The 22,679-nt window shown below is 41.5% G+C and overlaps 1 non-coding gene across 1 annotated transcript; it reads left to right on the top strand.

Moving 5' to 3' along the window:
* The first annotated feature begins 17,834 nt into the window (after positions 1 to 17,834).
* On the top strand, positions 17,835 to 17,943 carry LOC132809451 (U6 spliceosomal RNA). Its single transcript, XR_009642323.1, has one exon. It is a non-coding gene; the product is annotated as a U6 spliceosomal RNA (small nuclear RNA).
* Positions 17,944 to 22,679: the final 4,736 nt, after the last annotated feature.

Below are 22,679 nucleotides of genomic sequence, written 5' to 3'. Positions count from 1 at the left end.
GTACCAAAATAAATGAAAGGCACCCTCTTTTCTTGGCTTCTCCCTGACATTCAGATCCATTTTGTGCAGTTGAAGGTTATCGGCAAAACATAACTCAACAAAAATGAGGGCAAAATGATTCAAATTTCCAGAGAAAATGCATAATATTAGTATACTAGTTTATTTTTCTAAATCAGACACAATAGCATTTAATGCTATTCTGTAGTTCTGAGGAAGAGTCATTCAACCCAAAGCATTAACTCTAATTTCTCTCCACAGTTGCTACCAGACCTGCAGAGCTTCTCCAGCATTTAATGCAGAAATGGATATTTTTATCATTATAAATGACTTCCATTGTAATCCTGGCTTTGGCAGATGTCACTCACAATTTACAGGCAATTAAATTCATGATGGAAATTTCTTTTTGGTACAAATTATACAGATTGCACCATTGCTTTATCAGTTAGATTACTTATTTCTAGTTTATTTTCACTTAATTACCATCCCTCCATATGCTCGTAGTACTTCTGTTCAATTCATTTCAGCACTTCTGAATTTCCCCATGTGTTTGTGAATTTATACAGATGATATACACAGGGAGGTGCTTTCTACATTTTAAAAATTACTTTGCAGAGAAAGCAATTGGGAGCTAGATTTCAATGGCTCTCTATCAAACATTCTGTAGTAATACACTTTTATGATGTTGAAGTGAGGAAGAATTCTGAGAAGCACGATAGACAAGTTCGCTAATCACAGTTTTAAACAGCAATTTATATCTACATTAGAGCTCAACTTAAATAATTAAGCAGTCAGTACATAATATATTAACTTGTGGTTACGTTAAACCTCTCAATACAATTCAAAATTCGATAATTTTGAATTGTTTATCATGTTGTCCAGTGCAGATACTTTTATTGAACTTCCTATTGTAATAGCACTATCTTCTGCACATCTTATTCTTCAGTTGGAAAAACAGATGCAATATATGCTGAAATGGAGCTTAGATTTTTACTGTTTAAAACTGAATTAACAGACTGAACCTGGTAAGTTAAAAGCCACCAAGGACTGAGATGCCAGGATTAGATAAGACTTTCGAGCTAAACCCTGAAGCATTGGTGGCAGATTTTGTAGAATTTTGGTCGGCCAAGAAACTATTTCCCATTAATTGTTGCCTGGTTGGATTGTATTTTTCAGAATTAAATATTTCATTCAATCTGCATGCAGTCACACATGAATAAACAGGTTGTGTTACATCAGTGTGTTACACTGAACCAGTGTGGACATAAACAAATGATTAAAATTGAAGTAGAGATTGCAAAATACACTTCAAAATATAATTTCATTCCAATCCAACAAATGAGATTAATTGAGTTGGCCAACAATATTTACTAGCTTAGAGGGGAGGCAATGGCCTATTAGTATCATTACTGGATCGTTAACCCGGAAATCCAGATAATGTTCCTGGTACTTGGTTTCAAATCCTGCCATGGTAGATGGTCCAATTTGAATTCAATAAATATCTGGAATTAAGAGTTTAATGATGACCATGAATCTATTGTTGATTTTTGGGGAAATAAAATCCATCTGGCTCACTAATGTCCTTTCGGGAAGGAAATTGCTAGCCTTACCTGGTCAGGAGTACATGTGACTCCAGACCCATAGCAATGTGGTTGACTCTTAACTGCTCAATGGGCAATAACTGCTGCCTAGCCAGTGACGCCCTCATACCATGAATGAATAAAGTATAATATATTTTTAAATAATTAGTTCGCTATGTAATATTTGAATTAAAAGAGAATCACAATAATACCATTTGCCAGATTTGACCAAAGCAACCATTTTTAATTTTGCCACTTTTGGGACTTGCTGAAAATTATTTACAATTCCAAGGGCTGAATAGAACATAGAACATAGAACATAGAACATAGAAAAATACAGCGCAGTACAGGCCCTTCGGCCCTCGATGTTGCGCCGACCGAAGCCTACCTAACCTACACTAGCCCAATAACCTCCATATGCTTATCCAATGCCCGCTTAAATGACCATAAAGAGGGAGAGTCCACCACTGCTACTGGCAGGGCATTCCATGAACTCACAACCCGCTGAGTAAAGAATCTACCCCTAACATCTGTCCTATACCTACCACCCCTTAATTTAAAGCTGTGTCCCCTAGTAACAGCTGACTCCATTAGCGGAAAAAGGTTCTCACTGTCAACCCTATCTAAACCTCTAATCATCTTGTACACCTCTATCAAATCTCCCCTAAACCTTCTTTTCTCCAATGAGAACAGCCCCAAGTGCCTCAGCCTTTCCTCATACGATCTTCCTACCATGCCAGGCAACATCCTGGTAAACCTCCTCTGCACTCGTTCCAATGCCTCCACATCCTTCCTATAGTATGGCGACCAAAACTGCGCACAATACTCCAGATGAGGCCGCACCAGAGTCTTATACAACTGCAACATGAATCTTAACAGAAATCGGCTATGTATCATTTTTGGCGAGTTTTGTGAAAGGTTTCTCTCTGAGTTAGAACGTTACTTCTCACATAATTGTCTCAAACTCACCTCATTAACCATGCACCAAGCCCTTCTAGCTTCCTGCTTGTCCCATTCTCCAAGTTGCATCAGGCAGAAATACTCATCACTGCAATATCCTGGAGACCCTGGTGCCACAGACATATCTAAAAAGGCTGATGTACATCTGGTCAATTGTTTTCAGTCTGGATCTGCCCTGCACTGTCCCTATGAACTGTCCCAGAAGTGGCAGATAAGGGTAAATTGGTGCTTGGCTTTGTGGCTAAACACTTGGAGATCCTGGTGGACAAGGTGGTGCAGAAGAAGACTATCATTTTCATCCAGGATCAGTAGAGGAGACTTTTGTCACCAAGTCCATAGCCCAATGCATAGCAGTGCTGAAAGAAAATCAATGATCCTCTTTGTTCAATAACAGCAAGTACCATCATTTTCTCTTTGCAACCTCCCAGTCACTCTATCTCTGCTACTGCATATATCTCCCACCCAGCTTCATGCTCTACCACTCTCCCTATTCCCTTCCCTTCAATATCTTCCTTCATTTGCAACTCACTCCACCCCCCAGCCCCCACACCCCTAACAGCACCACACCAAAAACCTTGGCCCTCTGTGTTGCCTAATCCGTCACTCAGAACATGTCACTATCTGAAGAAGGGCTCATGCCCGAAGAAGGGCTCATGCCTGAAACGTCAATTCTCCTGCTCCGTGGATGCTGCCTGACCTGCTGAGCTTTTCCAGCAACACATTTTCAGCATGTCACTATCTTTCCCCCACCTACACCAGCACTAACAGCTGTGGCAGTCACTTTCATCTCACTAAGTCACTGCCTTTTTTCCCTGTTCCAGGAGAAAATGATCCTCATTAGGGTTGAAAGAGCCAAGCCGGTGGTGTGATGCTAATAATCAGCTCCTTAACCCATACCACCTGTGCCTTTGCCCAGTAGAATGTAAACTTGATCTTTGGCATTTTGAGTGTCAATCATCCACTTCAGACAGGAAATCCTAAATTGTGGAACACATTTCCCAAACTGTGGGATTGTGGGAAGAACAATTTGATTTGGGAGCAGCCATGAAGTCGAGACTTGGATTTTATTGTCTAGGATTGGCTACCTAGCCCTGATAAATGCACAATCCAATCAGTTCTGTGGCCTGATTGCTGAGGCGTACAAAATGCTGGGTGCTTTAGTTATTTGTGCCTGTATCCCAGCTGTTTGAACCCCTCCCCTGCTTACAACTCTTTCTCCTCTCTTGTCCTCCCTAAAGTTTCACTCTAGGGTCCCTGTAAATGTGTGAATCCTTAAAATAGGATCATTTGGGAAGTTGTGCCTTGATGAGCTCCATTCTAGGCACCTATTTCCATGCTTTTAGTAAAATGGCATCCTGTACTAATGCAGGCTAAATCAAGAAATGTGAGTTCAGAACTTACCATGGCTACCTCAAAGGTTCTTCTCTGCCATATGAATCCAAGGGAAAACTTCCCTTTTGATTTATGTCCTAATGGAAGTAAACTTTGCCTGTACAGAGGAATCAATAGATGACTTTGCCTTTATGTTGTGGACTGCGTAAAAATATGGATATGCTTTCATACTATCTAACACAGAACAAAGTGAGAACACTTAACATAGCCAGAACCAATATGAACCCTGTATTATTTGATAACTAACATAACACGATAATACTAATACCATCATAGAATTTAGTCTTTAAGTGTATAACATATAAGCTTAGAGTAGGCACCTTTACATTATTAAACGAATGAGCAGTTGGCAGTAATCATATAACATGGAGCTGAATGTACTGTGAACAGGGTGAGTAACAGGTTTTTGATCACAACATGAATAGCTTAGAAAGAAATGATTGCAGTATAAACATTGTATTGGTTCCTTGAGAGTTGAGAGTGGTCTCGATTTTATTTTGGCTGAAGGGGACTTTTTCAAATGCATGAGTAACTAGAGACCCCCATCTATATTACAATTCTGTAGTTACTCACGTAGCCAACTGCTGCACGTAATGAGTGTTTAATTATGTTTTCATGTGCCTGTTTCTCACTGCTGAGTTTGTCTATCATTGTTGTGACATGTGACAATCTCCGCAATCATCCTACACTTCAAGCAAGACCTGTCCTTTCTTTCCAAAGCCCCAGCAAATGGGATTGCACAAACATCCATTGCTAGGGAAACAAAGGTATGACGACATGAGGGAGTAAATGACCTGTTTCCATTGAATCTTTACAGTGTGGAAACAGGCCATTCGGCCCTACAAGTCAACACTGGCCCACCGATGGGCATCCCACCCAGACCCATCCCCCTGTCCTATCCCTGTAACTCTATATTTCCCATGGCTAATGCACCTAACCTACACATCCCTGAACACTATGGGCAATTTAGCATGGCCAATCCACCTAACCTGCATGTCTTTGGTCTGGGGGAGGAAACCAAAGTAAATCCCGCAGACATGGGGAAAATATGCAAAATCCGCAAGGACAGTTGTCCAAGAGTAGAATCAAACCTGGGTCCCTGGTGAGGCAGCAGTGCTAACCATTGAGCCACCATGCCAACCCAACTGAAAACAGGCAATGGTGGCTCTTTTGGGAACCAGATTCCTCAAGGAGGCAAACTAGGTAGGTGTTTGTTCCGGAAACTTATTTCTTAGTCAGCAGTTACATTACAGTTCCACCAGCTTCTCTGCTCATTTCCCACTAGGCAAGTGTTCAAAACAGTGTCTATATTTTCAAAATAAACACTAAAGTATGTTGCCAATATTGCAAGATGGAATACTGCATTCAATTCTGGTCTCCCTGCTACAAGAAAGATGCTGTTAAACTTGAAAGGGTTCAAAAACGATTTACAGGAATGTTGCTGGGATTGAAGGGTTTGAACTAAGGGAGAGGCTGAATAGGTTTGGGCTATTTTCTCTGAAGTGTCAGAGGCTGAGGGGTGATCTTACATAGGTTTATAAAATCTTATCGGGCATGGATAGGGTAAACAACATAATCTTTTCCCCAGGTAGGGGAGCCCAAAACTAGAGGGCATAGGTTTCAAGGGAGAGGGGAAAGTTTTAAAAGCGGCCTAAAAGGCAACTTTTTCATGCAAAGGGGGCTGCCTGTATGGAATGAACTGTCCGATGAAGTGATGGAGGCTGGTAAATTAACAACATTTATAAGATACCGGGTTGTGTCCGTGAATTGGAAGGATTTAGAAGGATGTGGGCCAAATGCTGGCAAATGGGACGAGATTAATTTAGGATAACTGGTCGGTGCAGATAGTTGGATTGATGGGTCTGTTTCCACGCTGTACACCTCTATGACTATATGAGCAATGATTTTGTTTTTCAAATGTTCAACTGCATTTGTGGTTACATCCAGAAACTCAATTAGTAGAAGGTTATATGAAACTGTTAGTTTTGGTTTCCAAATTTCAGTTTTCTGCCTAAATATTGCACTTCAAGAATAATAGAATTGTCCCCTTTTGTTGATAAATACAGTGCATTTAACAATTTAAAATTGTCAACATGCTTTGGTATCCATGACTAGTTGAAAATGTTTTCAAATGGTGAAGGATTGCGAAAAGAATTTAAAGCTATTGAGTCTTCACGAAATCAGAAAAAGGTTTTTCAACCCCGCTGTGAAATAACTGATATACTTCAGTGTGAAACAATTTTTTTTGAAGTCCTCAATTGATTTCTGAATGCAGCTTCACAGATAGACATGAATTCAGAGGTCTGGATTTCATTGGATTCAGAAGCGTCACAGCTATATTTAACATAGCATGTCATTTGAATCACATGCCTTTTGAAACAAGACCTTGGTACAACATAGCATGTGTGACCACTCATTTTGGGTTTATTACGCTTGATTTTGCAGCAAAGTCACTCCAACTGGCTGTCGTGGGAACTGCATCATCTGTGGAAATAGCAACACTGGTGGAATTTTTCCATTTGAAATTAAAGTGTGAGTTTCATGGTGTTATTCACGCCATCCTTCCACTGTGTGTTATTTCATGCAATCACACGTTCTTACTTCATTATTTAAGCAAATGGGATTCTGGACACTTAGTTGTTGGTGGCAAGCACGATGGATGCTTTTGTCGCTGCCAGCACTTTTCAGCTTCCCAGGCTTTGGTGCTGTATTTACTGCTCAGTTGGACACTAGTTCAGATGCTGCAAACCAGAAACTGCTCTGCACATTGGGTGTTTACGTCTAATGTCTCAACAACATGGCTCAGATGAAAAATACACCCACTCCCCAAATCATGCAGAAAGCTCTGGAGGTGGATGAAGTGGTGAGAAGGTCAATACTCTTCCAGTTGACCACTACTCACCCTCAGATATGCTCAGAGTAGGCAGAGATAGCAGTAAGGTTCAGTATTGTCCCCACCATAACATGGGATGTCCATCAATATAGATAGAAGGTCAATCATCTCCTGTGTTCAGCACTGTCTGTTACCTCATACTCAAAAGTTCCACTTAACTCTGCTGTTACACACCATCACACCAAGGGTGATGAGCTAGAACAATTGTCCATTCAAGGGCTCCCAGCTATCTCATCCTCTACCATTACTAACCTTTCCTGTTCATTGCACTCCCTACTCACTTACTGGGGACACTTCATCCCCTCTCCTCCTTGTGCATGATCAATAGCTGCTCTTCCATTCACTTCCTTCCCTTTGTCACATTGCAGGGAAAACTCACTCACAACCAGGCTGAGAGGTCGACAGCAAATGGAGATGGTGACAGTGGTGGTGGGCTTGTGGTGTGTGTGTTTGTGTATAAGATAATTGAGCTGATTGGGGAAGACCAGGACCACTCACAAGCTGATGGAGAGACCACCAGTCTGGTAAAAATCCATTGTGCTGAGTTCCTCTCTATCACCAGTATCAAATCATTTTCCTTTACCAATGGCTTAGGCCAAATCACTGATTGCAAGACACAGCTGGTGCATAGCTACTTTTTGTAGAGCTCTGGTGTAGGAATGAGCACTGTATATTGTTGGTTACGTTCCTTAATGCTATGGACATAACACTATTAGTTTCTACTTGGTGCCATTTTTGTAAAAAAATACTTTATGGGAGGACACCCAAATGGTAACTTTACTATTAAAACTAACTAATCTTCATGTATTACTGATATTGAATTTAAACTCTACCCTGGCAAATCAAGCCTTATTTTTATGTTGACTTGAAGAGGGAAGTAGACTGGTTCTTGACTGAGGCAGAGATTGCATGATTATAGAATGTAAATCTTTCTGGAGAAAACACATGGTTGTATAGTTTCCTGGACTGGTTTGGAGTTTGGGGAGGAATTTTCCACTATTGGCCCTGTTTTTCCTTTCCAACAGAAGAGGTTACAGCACATTGGGGTGGCGTTGGTACAGTGGAAGACAGCTCTCTTGTCACCATAAAAGGCAAGCAGCTTTGATGAACAAACTGGTCTTCACCTGCTTGTCGTCTCATGCGCTCGAAATTTGGGTAACATGCAAACACTAGAGGGAGCAATTATCAACATTTCAGCACCATTTTCACTTTTCTTGACAGAGCAAATTCTCATACCTTGTTTTACTTGGCAAGGGGCAGGGTGGTGTCATCCAAACAAAACAAGTGAAACAGTGTGAAGCTGAACGGTGTATCTGAAAATAGTGATTAGATAACACCCAGAAAAAAATTTAAAAGCTGAAAACTACAACCGTTTAGACTGAAAAAGGCCAAGAACAAGGGATTTAAAAAAAAAATGAGCACCTTGTGATGAACTATAATATTCACCTTTTTTTCTATACCTTCATGGGATGTGGGCGGTATTTGTTGTCCATCACCAAGCAGGCTTACTCGGCTGCTTTAACTTGTGCTTTAATCCAATACAGCTGCCTACACATTGAGATGCTGGTCTGGAGTATTATTTTTTTCTTTGGGTGTGTGCAGGTGTTGGACACAGTGAAAAACAAGTGTGTAAATCTTTATTTGTGTCCCAAATAAAGGAAACACCCGAGTGGCCAGTGACAAGCAGTGCCCTTCACATCAAAGGGCAATGCTGAGTGATCAAACAGTGAAGGGGAGGGCAGGGATTAAATCAAAATAGAGTTGGAGGGGGAAATAATACACTCCACTCCCTAAACAGCTCGAGGGTAATGGTAGACACCACGGGCTCCTTCTCCAGACACATGGTCTGGAGATATTGCACTTTGGGTGTCTGCACATACTCTTATGACCAGATCCCAGCCAGCGATCCCTTATGGTTCCAGATGGGATTCCCCAAATTATTATGCCAAATTGGGTGAGGTTATCCTCCTTATTCAATGCCGTCCCCTTAGTCAGTCACAATGAGGTTAATTAAAAGAAAGGATAACCTTCCCGGAGAACAAATAAATTTGTTTTAAACATAGAATCCTATAGTATGGAAACTGGCCCTTCTGCTCAACAAATCCAAACCGACCCGCCAAAGAGTAATCCACCCAAACCCATTCCCCTACATTTACCCTTTAGTAATACATCTAACCCACACATCCCTGAACACAACGGACAATTTAGCATTTCCCAATTCATCTGACCTGCACATCTTTGGATTGTGGGAGGAAACCAGAGCATCCAGAGGAAACCCACGCAGACACAGGGAGAATGTGCAAATTCCATACTCCCGAGGCTGGATTCAAACCCAAGTTCCTGGTGCTGTGAGGCAGCAGTGCGAACTACTGTGCCACCATGTTGAAACTATTCATAGAGGCATACAGCATGGAAATAGACCATTTGGTCCAACTCCATGTCAACCAAGTTTCCCAAATTAAACTAGACCCACTTGCCTGCATTTGGCCAATATCCCCCTAACCTTTCTTATCCATGTATCAATCCAAATGTCTTTCAAATGTTGTAACTGTAACTGCATCTATCACATTTAAAATAATGATGGAAAAGGATAGATCAGATCTAAGAGTTGAAGTTCTAAATCGGAGAAAGGCCAATTTTGACTGTATTAGGTAAGAAAGCTGATTGGAGGCAGATGTTCGCAGGTAAAGGGACGGCTGGAAAATGGGAAGCTTTCAGAAATGAAATAATGAGAATCCAGAGAAAGTATATTCCTGTTACAATGAAAGGAAAGGTTGGTCGGTATTGGGAATGCTAGATGACTAAAGAAATTGAGGGTTTGGTAAAGATAAAGAAGGAGGCATATGTCAGGTATAGATAGGGTAGATCAAGTAAATCCTTATAAGAGTATAAAGACAGTAGGAGTATACGTAATGGGGAAATCAGGAGGGCAAAATGGGTACATGAGATAGCTTTGGCAAATAGGATTAAGGAGAATCCAAAATACATTAAGGACAAAAGGGTAACTAGGGAGAGAATAGGGCCTCTCAAAGATCAGCAACGTGGCCTTTGTGTGGAGCTGCAGAAAATGGGGAGATACTAAATGAGTATTTTGCATTAGTACTTACTGTGGAAAAGGATATGGAAGATATAGACTGTGGGGAAATGAATGGTGACATCTTGCAAAATGCCCATATTACAAAGGAAGAAGTGCTGGATGTCTTGAACTGGGTAACGGTGGATAGATCCTCACGACCTGATCAGGTGTACCCTAGAACTCTGTGGGACGCTAGAGGAGTGATTTCTGGGCCTCTTGCTGATATATTTGTATCATCAATAGTCATAGGCGAGGTGCTGGAAAACTGGAGGTTGGCTAATGTGGTGCCACTGTTTAAAAAGAGTGATAAGGACAAGTCAGGGAACTATAGACCAGTGAGCCTGATGTCAGTGGTAGGCAAGTTGTTGGAGGGAAACCTGAGGGACAGGATGTACATTTATTTGGAAAGGCAAGGACTGATTAGGGATAGTCAACATGACTTTGTGCGTGGGAAATCATGTCTCACAAACTTGATTGAGTTTTTTGAGGAAGTAACAAGGAGGATTGATGAGGGCAGAGCAGTAAATGTGATTTATATGGACTTCAGTAAGGCATTCGACAAGGTTCCCCATGGGAGACTGATTAGCAAGGTTAGATCTCACAGAAGACAGGGAAAACTAACCATTTGAATACAGAACTGGCTCAAAGGTAGAAGACAGAGGGTGGTGGTGGAGGGTTGTTTTTCAGACTGGAGGCCTGTGACCAGCGGAGTGCCACAAAGATCGGTGCTGGGTCCTTTACTTTTTGTCACTAATTTGGATGTGAGCATAAGAGGTATAGTTAGTAAGTTTGCAGATGACACCAAAATTGGAGGTGTAGTGGACAGCGAAGAAGGTTACCTCAGATTACAACATGATCTTGACCAGATGGGCCAATGGGCTGAGAAGTGGCAGATGGAGTTTAATTCAGATAAATGCAAGGTGCTGCATTTTGATAAGGCAAACCTTATTAGGACTTAAACACTTAATGTTAAAGTCCTAGGGAGTGTTGCTGAACAAAGAGACCTTGGAATAAAGGTTCATAGCTCCTTGAAAGTGGAGTCACAGGTAAATAGAATAGTGAAGAAGGTGTTTGGTATGTTTTCCTTTATTGGTCAGAGTATTGAGTACAGGATTGGGAGGTCATGTTACGGCTGTACAGGACATTGGTGAGGCCACTGTTGGAATATTGCCTGCAATTCTGGTCTCCTTCCTATTGGAAAGATGTTGTGAAAATGAAAAGGTTCAGAAAAGATTTATAAAGATGTTGCCACTGTTGGAGGGTTTGAGCTACAGGGAGAGGTTGAATGGGCTAGGACTGTTTTCCCTGGAGCATCGGAAGCTGAGGGTAGACCTTATAGAGGTTTATAAAATCATGAGGGGCATGGATATGGTAAAGAGACAAAGTCTTTTCCCTGGAGTTGGGGAGTCCAGATCTAGAGGATTTGGATTTAGGGTGAGCAGGGAAAGATATAAAAGAGATCTAAGCCGCAACTTTTTCATGCAGAGGGTGGTACGTGTATGGAATGGGCTGCCAGAGGAAGTGGTGGAGACCAGTACCATTGTAACATTTAAAAGCCATCTGGATATGGGCCGGGTGCTGGCAGATGGGACTAGATTGTTTCGGGATACCCGATCGGCATGGACGAGTTATACCAAAGGGTCTGTTTCTGTGCATTTGTAAGACTCTATGGCTTCACATACAATCCTGAGACTAAACTCTATACCATTTACTTTATTTTTGGGACCCACTTCTCAATTCTAATCTGTGTGTAAGTCTTCAAGCATTACTTCTCTTCACATTTAGTAAATAATAAACTCATTCTTTCCTTGTTCCAGAATGTCTGGTTAAATTAGCTCCAAAACACATTGTTGTTTGATAGTATACAGAACTTGAATTTTGTTGAAAGAAGGCAAACAGTTGAGATTTTCAACTTACACTCATCAGGGTTATGATACAAATAACAGACTTGACCAAAGGATATACAGTTTGAGAGGGGGTACTGATTGACCGGGCCGTCATTGACCTGGAGATGCAGCAAGAACAGTTAACTGTCAGTCTTAACTCCCATAGGTTCTGACTGGTCAGGGTGTTGCCATGGGATTGTAGTACATGACCGCTTTCTTGAAACAGCTGCAAGATATGTGAATGTTTCCTTTTCAAACTTTGAGATTACTCAACACAACCTGCTATTCACATTGCAGCTGAAAATATGTCTGCTCCTAAGACGTTCCACTATATGCATGAGCCTGATGACTACTTTCAGGGCCTCATGTTAAATGCTGGTTTGTGATGATACAATTAATAATGAAGGAGTTTCGGCTCAGTGAATCCTACCACAAATTTGTACATGCATTGTGCCTTTGCCACGAACAGAAATGATCATGGAGATAACCAATCACTGTCCCATTCCCATGGCAACATCCTATCCAATCACAATCTACCTGCCTAGTCTAAGAGTTAAAATTGACCGGTACTGTTCTTGCTGCATCTCCAGGCCCAACCAATCAGCACCGTCTTCTCATGCTGTACAAATTGCAATCCTCTTTATGAAGTCTCATGTCCTAGTTCTGATGAGTGCAAAGCAGCAGATGTGGTCTACATGGACTTTAATGAAGCTTTTTTACAATGTTCTGCTTGCTAGACTGATTAGTAAAGTTAGATCACATGGGATTCAGGGAGAGCCACTCAACTGGATACAAAATTGGCTTAACGGTAGGAGACAGAGGGTGATCATGAAGGATTTTTTGGGATTAGAGGCCTGTGACCAACCGTGCTCCGCAGGGATTGGTGCTGGGTCCTTTGTTGTTTGTCATTATATAAACAATTTGGATGAGAATTTCGGACACATGGTTAGTAAGTTTGCAACTTACATCAACTTAGTGGTATAGTTGACAGTGAAGATCATTGTCTAAGGCTACAAAAGGATCTTGATAATTTGGGCCAATGGGCTGAGGAGTGGCCAAAGGAGTTTAATTTAGATAAATGTGAGGCATTGCAGTTTGGTAAAATGAACAAGGGCAGGACATTATCTGTTAATGGTAGGGCCCTGGGTAGTGTTAGGAGAAATCAAGGACTGCAGATGCAAGAGAGCCAGAGTCAAAAACTGTGGCACTGGAAACACACAGTGGGTCAGGCAGCATCCAGGAATATCCTAATGAAGCGCTTATGCCTGAAACATCGACTCTTCTGCTCCTCGGATGCTACATGACCTGCTGTGTTCTTCCAGCACCACACTTTTCGACCCTGCGTAGTGTTGTCAAGCAGAGAGACCTAAGGGTTCAGGTACATAGTTCTTTGAAAGTTAAATTGCAGGTGGACAGGATGGTTAAGAAAGTGTTAAACATGCTTGCCCAGGCCATTGAGTATAGGAGTTGAGACATCATGTTGAGGTTGTACAGAACATTGGCGAAGCCACTTTTGCAGTACCAAGTTCAATTCTGGTCACCCTGCTATAGGAAGGATATTAAATTAGAGAGGGTTTAGAAAAGATTTACCAGGATGTTGCCATGACCTTTATCACTAGACCTTAATGGTTTGAGGGATGACCTTATAGAGGTTAATAAAATTATGAGGAGTATAGATAAAGTGCTCAAACTAGAGAGCATATATTTAGAAGGAGAGGAGAAGGATTTAAAAGGGACCTGATGGGCAACTTGTTCACACAGAGGGTGGTTCATATGTGGAATGAATTGCTCAAGGAAGTCATAGAGTCACAGAGATGTACAGCATGGAAACAGACACTTTGGTCCAACCCGTCCATGCCGACCAGATATCCCAACCCAATCTAGTCTCACCTACCAACTCCTGGCTCATATTCCTCCAAACCCTTTCTATTCATATTCCCATCCAAATGCCTCTTAAATGTTGCAATTCCATAAATGTACCACCCTCTGTGTGAAAACGTTGCCTGTAGGTCTCTTTTATATCTTTCCCCTCTCACCCTAAACCTATGCCCTCTAGCTCTGGACCTCACATTTATGCAGCACCTCACGTTTATCTAAATTAAACTCCATCTGCCACTTCTCAACCCATTGGCTCATCTGATCAAAATCCCGTTGTAAACTGAGGTAACCTTCTTTGCTGTCCACTACAACTCCAACTTTGGTGTCATCTGCAAATGTACTAACTATATCTCTTATGCTCACATCCAAATCATCTACATAAATGACGAAATGTAGTGGACCCAGCACTGATCCTTGTGGCACAGGCCTCCAGTCTGAAAAACAACCCTCCACCACGATCCTCTGTCTTCTATCTTTGAGCTAGTTCTGTATCCAAATGGCTAGTTCTGCCTATATTCCATGAGATCTAACATTGCTAAACAGTCTCCCATGGGGAACCTTGTTGAACGCCTTACTGAAGTCCATATAGATTACATCCACCGCTCTGCCCTCATCAATCCTTTTTGTTACCTCTTCAAAAAACTTAATCTTTAAGTTTGTGAGACATGATTTCCCTTGCACAAAGCCATGTTGACTATCCCTAATCAGTCCTTTCCTTTTCAAATACAGGTACATTCTGTCCCTTAGGATTCCCTCCAACAACTTGCCCACCACCGACGTCAGGCTCTCTGGTCTACTGGTTCCTGGCTTGTCTTACCACCTTTCTTAAACAGTGGAACCACGTTAGCCAATCTCCAGTCTTCCATTACCTGACCTGTGACTATTGATGTTGCAAATATCTCAGCAAGAGACCCAGTAATCATTTCCCCAGCTTCCCACAGAGTTCTAGGGTACAGCTGGTCAGGTCAGGGGGATTTATCCACTTTTATGCATTTCAAGACATCCAGCATTTCCTTTGCTGTAATATGGACATTTTTCAAGATGTCACCATCTATTCCCCTACATTCTATATCATCCATTGTCTTTTTCCACAGTAAATACAGATGCAAAATACTTGTTTAGTATCTCCCCCATTTTCTGTGGCTCCACACAAAGGCTGCCTTGCTGATCTTTGAGAGGCCCTATTCTCTTCCTACTGACCCTTTTGTTCTTAATGTATTTGTAAAAGCCTTTTGGAATCTCCTTTACTCTATTTGCAAAAGCTATCTCATGTCTCCTTTTTGCCCTCCTGATTTCTCTCTTAAGTATACTCCTACTGCCTTTATGCTCTTCTAAGGATTCACTTGATCTATCCTGTCTATACCTTACATATGCTTCCTTCTTTATCTTTACCAAACCCTCAATTTCTTTAGTTATCTAGCATTCCCTACTCCTACCAGCCTTCCTTTTCACCCTGACAGGAATATACTTTCTCTGGACTCCCGTTATTTCATTTCTGAAGGCTTCCCATTTTCCAGCCATCCCTTTACCTGCGAACATCTGCCCCCAGTCAGTTTTTGAAAGTTCTTGCCTCATACTGTCAAAAGTGGCCTTTCTCCAATTCAGAACTTCAACTTTTAGATCTTGTCTATCTTTTTCCATCACTATTTTAAAACTAATAGAATTGCTCTTCCCCCACTGACACCTCAGTCACCTGCCCTGCCTTATTTCCCATGAATAGGTCAAGATTTGCACCTTCTCTAATAGGTACATCACATACTGAATCAGAAAGTTTTCTTGTACACACTTAACAAATTTCTCTCCACCTAAACCCTTAATACTATGAAAGTCCCAGTCTTTGTTTTGAAAGTTAAAATCCCCTACCATAACCACCCTATTATTCTTACAGATATCTGAGATTTCCTTACAAATTTGTTTCTCATTTCCCCTCTGACTATTAGGGGGTCAATAATACAATCCCAACAAGGTGATCATCCCTTTCTTATTTCTCAGTTCCACCCAAATAACTTCCCTGGATATATTTCCGGGAATATCCTCCCTCAACACAGCTGTAATGCTATCCCTTATCAAAAATGCCACTCTCCCTCCTCTCTTGCCTCCTTTTCTGTCCTTCCTGTAGAAGTTGTATCCTGGAACATTAAGCTGCCAGAGCTGTCCATCCCTAAGTCATGTGTCTGCAATTGCTATGATATCTCAGTCCCACGTTCCTAATTACATGTACTGGAAAGTTCCTGCTATGTTGAGCAATACCAGAAGCATAGACATTGGCAATTGAGCAGTCAATTTGGAGATTCTTGCTGAAATTCTTTTGTCTTGTTTCTTTACGTTTGACAGTGTCTGGCTTATTGACTGGTTTCTAGCATTCAGGTTAACAAAGTATCTTTTCTTTTTAGTTGCAGTGTAATGATGCCTGATGGTCATCATTAAGCTGTGTCCTTCAACATACATTAGTATACCAGTCCACTAATGCATACAGACCAGGGGTTGCAATTGACTTTAACCCCCCTTGTGTATATTACTGGAAGGCTAGAGCACATATCTTTCAATTCATATCTTGTCTGGAATATTACTCTAAGAGAGGAATACCCTAAGAGAGAGTTTCTTGCTGAGGGAAGGTAATTAGATAACCTTACATCTTTTCCCTTCGAAATCTAGGTGCTTCTCTTTGAAGTTTCCTCAGCAGCTTATAAGGTGTGACATCCAGGGATTCATTCAGTGAACTCCATTCTGTGAAACTACATTTTTAGCTTGGCTTGGCTTGTAGAGTTTTTTTTGAAGAAGTCTTGCCTAAATTTCAATTTGTCCTTATGATTTTGATCAGTCACCTTACTCCTTTCAGTGTGACTTCCTCACTTTGTCTCCTGTTGTAATACGCTTCATTTACACCTTTATGTGGTAGGTTATCAGATACAGCTGTCTAGTGTAGTGTCTCAGACCTCCCTTTCTTTCACTGCTCATTGTAGATTGGTGTCCTCTCATTGATGTCAGATTCAGTTGTACCTTCATGATTTACTTGAATCTTACTATAAGTAACAGGTCATTTCAGAGGATGGTTATGAATCAACCACATTGTTCACAATGCAAGGAATGCAATTTTCTTTTTGTATCCTGTCCAGAAGTGCAAAATTTAAAAGGGACTTTTAAGATACAAGAACAGAACCAAAACCTTTTACGAGCTCACATTTTAACAGTTGACATGTTATAAGAGAAAAGATTATTTCTAATGAGCAAGAGAACTGAACTTCTGACAGGCAGTGCCACCTATTATCTGGAAACAATGCTTTTAAAATTAACAGAAACATTTTTCTAATCAGTTGAAGAGTCAGTTAGAATCTCTACAGTGTGGGAGCAGAACATTCAGCCCATCAAGTCCACGCCCACCCTCCCAAAGACTATCCCACCTCCTATGCTTTCCCTGTATCCCTGCATTTTCCATAGCTAAGCCATCTAACCTATACATCTTTGGACTGTGGGAGCAAACCACAGCACATGGAGGAAACCCACGCAGACAAAGGGAGACTGTGCAAACTCCACACAGACAGTCCCCCTAGGATGGAATCAAACTGGGGTACCTGGCACTGTGAGGCAGCAGTGTTGACCACTGAGTCACCATGCCAACCCAAAAGCTATTATCTTTTAATTAGTGCACTGGAAAAGGAGCTGCAGGACACATACACCGAGGGTGTAAATTTGTAATGATTTTGAGGTGGAATCAGGAAGCATGGATTGAGTTGGCTAAATGGAGATAGTCATCTACAGGATGGAAGAAGAGGGGAGAGAGGAGCATGTCCTCAGGGGCCTCAAGTAGTTTGAGTCTGGATACCACATGCGCATTTCTAATACAGGACCATATTCAGTGCAATGACCTATCACCATCAGTCATACATTTCATTGAACAATTGTAAAGAAGAAATTTTCGGAGTGTGTGTGGGGGAAGGTTGGGCCGATAAAGTTAGATGCTTAGCACAGCTCATAAAGAAACCCTTTAATCTGCAGTGGAAGTGTCTTTTTAAATTCAAATTGCTACCCTATTTTAAAGAATAACTAGAATCTAATTGATGCTTTCTTGAAAAACTTCCATCTTTCAAGTAATACAATATACATTGAGTTCAAGTACACTAGATACCCAAAGTCCCTCTGACAGCGATTTTAAATTGGGAATTAGCTGATTTGTGTGAAATAGGTTAACATACAAATACTAAAGTTGGAACGATACAGCGAAGGTTAGCATGGCCCCTCCACAAGGATGACTCATAAATTCGGGAAGTGCCCCACATTTAGGCCCCTCTTGTGGTGCAGTGGTAGTGTCCCTACCCCTGGCCCAGGAGGTCCGGGTTTGGCTCCCAGCTGCTCTAGAGGTGTGTAATAATATCTCTGAATAGGTTGATTAGAAGAATAGGGTAAAAAAAACAAAGGATTTTCCAATTTCAGGCTTAATGACAAAAAACAAGCTTTTCATTTCTCACTATTTTTTCTTTCCAAAGATTAATAATATCAATAATTTTAAACTATTTTGGGGATGCGATAGCCTAGGGGTATTATTGCTAGTCGATTAATCTCGAAACTCAGCTAATGTTCTGGGTGCTTGGATTCAAATCTAACCACGGCAGATGGCGGAATTTGAATTCAAAAATAATCTGAAATTAAGAATCTATTAATGACCATGAGATGATTGTCAGGAAAAAAAAAGCCCCATCTGGTTCACTAATGTCCTTCAGGGAAGGAAATCTGCCATCCTTACTTGGTCTGGCCTACATGTGGTTCCAGACCCACAGTAATGCCCTCAGAATTGGCCTAGCAAGCCACTCAGTTCAAAGGCAACTTGGGACAGGCAGTAAATATTGGCCAGCTGGCAATGCCCAAATCCCACATGTGAATTTAAAAAAAGCCAACATTTTGGCAAAAGCAGTGGTATCCATCTACACAGCCGAGCTAAGGTATACTAAATTCATCTTGTTCCATTTAGCCCATAATCACTCTAAACCTTTCCTATTCATAGACCTATCCAGCTACCTTTTAAATGGTGTAATTGTACCAGCCCCATCACTTCCTCTGGCAGCTCATTCCATACACGCACCATATTCTGTGTGAAAATGTTTTCATTCAGGTCCCTTTTAAATCTTTCCCCTCTCACCCTAAACCTATGCCCCCAACATTTAACTCCACCACCCTGAGGAAAAGACCTTGGGTATTCATCCTATCCATGCCTCTCATGATTTTATAAACCTCTATAAGGTCAACCCTCAGCCTACGACACTTCAAGGAAAACAGTCTCAGCTGATTTAGCCTCTCTCAATAGCTCATACCCTCCAACCCTGGCAACATGCTCGTAAATCTTTCCTGAAACCTTGCAAGTTTTACAACTTCCTTCCTATAGCAGGGAGACCAGAATTGCACACAGTATTCCAAAAGTGGTCTAACCAATGTGCTATACAGCCATGGCATGACCTCCCAACCCCTACATTCAATGCACTGACCAATAAAGGAAAGCATACCACATGTCTTCTTCACCATCCTATCTACCTTAGACTGCACTTTCAAGGAACTATGAACCTGCACCCCAAGGTCTTTTTGTTCAGCAGCACAGCACAGGACCTTACCATTATGTGTTTAAGTCCTGCCCTGATTCGCCTTTCCAAAATGCATCACCTCACATTTATCTAAATTAAACTCTATCTGGCACTCTTAGACCCATTGGCCACCTGATCAAGGTCCTGTTGTACTCTTTGCTGTCCGCCACACCTCCAATTTTGGTGTCATCTCCAAACCTACTAATCATACCTCTTATGATCATAATGAAATTATTTGTATACATGACAAAAAGCAGTGGACCCAGCACTGATCCTTACAGCACACTGCTGGTAACAGGCCTCCAATCCAAAAAGCAACCCTCCACCACCTGTCTCCTACCTTTGAGCCAGTTCTGTATCCAAATGGCTCATTCTCCCTGTATTCCATGTGACCTTGCCAACCAGTCTACCATGTGGAACTTTGTTGAATGCCTTACTGAAGCCCATATAGATCACATTCACTGCTCTAACGTCATCAATCCTGTTTGTTACTTCTTCAAAGACTCAATTAAGTTAGTGAGACATGATTTCCCATGCACAAAGCCATGTTGACTATCCCTAATTAGTCTTTGCCTTTCCAAATACACGTAAATCCTGTCCTTCAGGATCCTTAAAACAACTTGCCCACCATTGATGTCAGGCTCACCTGGCGTTTTGTTATCACCATGTTAGCCACCCTCCAGTCTTCTGGCACCAAACCTGTGGCTATTGGTGATACAAATATCTCAGCAAGGGGCCCGGTAACCACTTCCCTAGCTTCTCTAGTAAACCTGATTAGGTCCCAGGGATTTGTCCAGTTTTATACATTTTAAGATGGCCAGCACCTCCACCTCTGTAATGTAGACATTTTTCAAGATATCTTTATGTATTTCCCCAAGTTCTCTAGCTTCCATATTGTTCTCCACAGTAAACGCTGATGCAAGATACTCATTTACTATCTTGCCCCAACTCCTGCAGTTCCACACAAACACTGTCTTGTTGATCTTTAAGGGGCCTTATTATCTCCCTAGTTACTCTTCAGTCCTTAATGTATTTGTAGAATCCCTTTGGATTCTCCTTAGCCTTATTTGCTAAAGCTTTCTCATATTCCCTTTTGGTCCTCCTGATTTTTCTCAAATATACTTTCACTGTTTTTATACTCTTCTAGGGATTCACTTGATCTCTGCTGCTTCACCTGACATTTGCTTCGTTTTTTTTCTTGACCAAAACCTCAATTTCTCTCATCATCCAACATTCCCTACATGTACCTACCAGCCTTGCCCATGTCCTGATCAAAATCTGGGTTGGTTGGTATAACATTACAAAGTCCAATTTTTTCTTTTCCTCAGCTGTGCCTCATGTTATTGAATACTGTTACAATTTTTCTGTTTTTAGATTGTATTTCCAGCATTTGCATTATTTCATCAACTGTGTTAAATCAAACACTACAGGTAAGTGTAAAATTGACCAATACAAAAATGTCAACAATCACTGCTTATGGGTTGTCCACAGATTGTAACTCTTATTTCTGAATAATATTGTCATCCTTGTGGCTTTATTATAGACTCAAAATGTTAGCTGTATTTGAATAAGACCATAAGATATAGGAGTGGAAGTAAGGCCATTCGGCCCATCGAGTCCACTCCGCCATTCAATCATGGCTGATGGGTATTTCAACTCCACTTACCGGCATTCTCCCCGTAGCCCTTAATTCCTCGTGACATCAAGAATCTATCAACCTCTGCCTTGAAGATATTTAGCATCCCGGCCTCCACTGCACTCTGCGGCAATGAATTCCACAGGCCCACCACTCTCTGGCTGAAGAAATGTCTCCGCATTTCTGTTCTGAATTGACCCCCTCTAATTCTAAGGCTGTGTCCACGGGTCCTACTCTCCTCGCCTAATGGAAACAATTTCCTAGCGTCCACACTTTCCAAGCCATGTATTATCTTGTAAGTTTCTATTAAGTCTCCCTTTAATCTTCTAAACTCCAATGAATACAATCCCAGGATCCTCAGTCGTTCCTCATATGTTAGACCAACCATTCCAGGAATCATCCGTGTGAATCTCCGCTGGACATGTTCCAGTGTCAGTATGTCCTTCCTGAAGTGTGGGGACCAAAACTGGACACAGTACTCCAAATGGGGCCTAACCAGAGCTTTATAAAGTCTCAGTAGGACAACGGTGCCTTTATATTCCAACACTCTTGAGATAAGTGACAACATTGCATTCGCTTTCTTAATCACGGACTCAACCTGCATGTTTACCTTTAGAGAATCCTTAACTAGCACTCCCAGATCCCTTTGTACTTTGGCTTTACGAATTTTCTCACCATTTAGAAAGTAGTCTATGCTTTTATTCATTTTTCCAAAGTGCAAGACCTCGCATTTGCTCACGTTGAATTCCATCAGCCATTTCCTGGACCACTCTCCCAAACTGTCTAGATCCTTCTGCAGCCTCCCCACTTCCTCAGTACTACCTGCCTATCCACCTAACTTCGTATCATCGGCAAACTTCGCTAGAATGCCCCCAGTCCCTTCATCCAGATCATAAATATATAATGTGAACAGCTGCGGCCCCAACACTGAACCCTGCGTGACACCGCTTGTCACCAGCTGCCATTCCGAAAAAGAACCTTTTATCCCAATTCTCTGCCTTCTGTCAGACAGCCAATCCTCAATCCATACCAGTAGCTCACCTCGAACACCATGGGCCCTCACCTTGCTCAGCAGCCTCCTGTGTGGCACCTTATCAAAGGCCTTTTGGAAGTCTAGATAGACCACATCCACTGGGTTTCCCTGGTCTAATCTACTTGTCACCTCTTCAAAGAATTCCAACAGGTTTGTCAGGCATGACCTCCCCTTACTAAATCCATGTTGACTTGTTCTAATCAGACTCTGCTCTTCCAAGAATTTAGAAACCTCATCCTTAATGATGGATTCTAGAATTTTACCAACAACCGAGGTTAGACTAATTGGCATCTAATTTTCCATCTTTTGTCTTGATTCTTTCTTGAACAAGGGGGTTACAACAGCGATCTTCCAATCATCCGGGACTTTCCCTGACTCCAGTGATTTTTGTAAGATCTCAACCAATGCCTCCGCTATTTCCTCAGTTACCTCTCTCAGAACTCTAGAATGTATCCAATCGGGGCCAGGAGATTTATCAATTTTAAGACCTTTTAGCTTTTCTAGCACTTTCTCTTTTGTAATGACAACCATACTCAACTCAGCCCCTGACTCCCTTTAATTGTTGGGATATTACTCATGTCTTCCACTGTGAAGACTGACGCAAAGTACTTATTAAGTTCTCCTGCTATTTCCTTATCTCCCATCACTAGGCTTCCAGCATCAGTTTGAAGTGGCCCAATGTCTACTTTTGCCTGTCATTTGGTTCTTATGTATTGAAAGAAACTTTTACTATCATTTCTAATATTACTGGCTAGCCTACCTTCATATTTGATCCTCT

The sequence above is a fragment of the Hemiscyllium ocellatum genome, chromosome 3 (assembly GCF_020745735.1).
Source record: "Hemiscyllium ocellatum isolate sHemOce1 chromosome 3, sHemOce1.pat.X.cur, whole genome shotgun sequence".
NCBI classification, from domain to species: domain Eukaryota; kingdom Metazoa; phylum Chordata; class Chondrichthyes; order Orectolobiformes; family Hemiscylliidae; genus Hemiscyllium; species Hemiscyllium ocellatum.
This window is presented reverse-complemented; position numbering and strand designations above follow the sequence as displayed.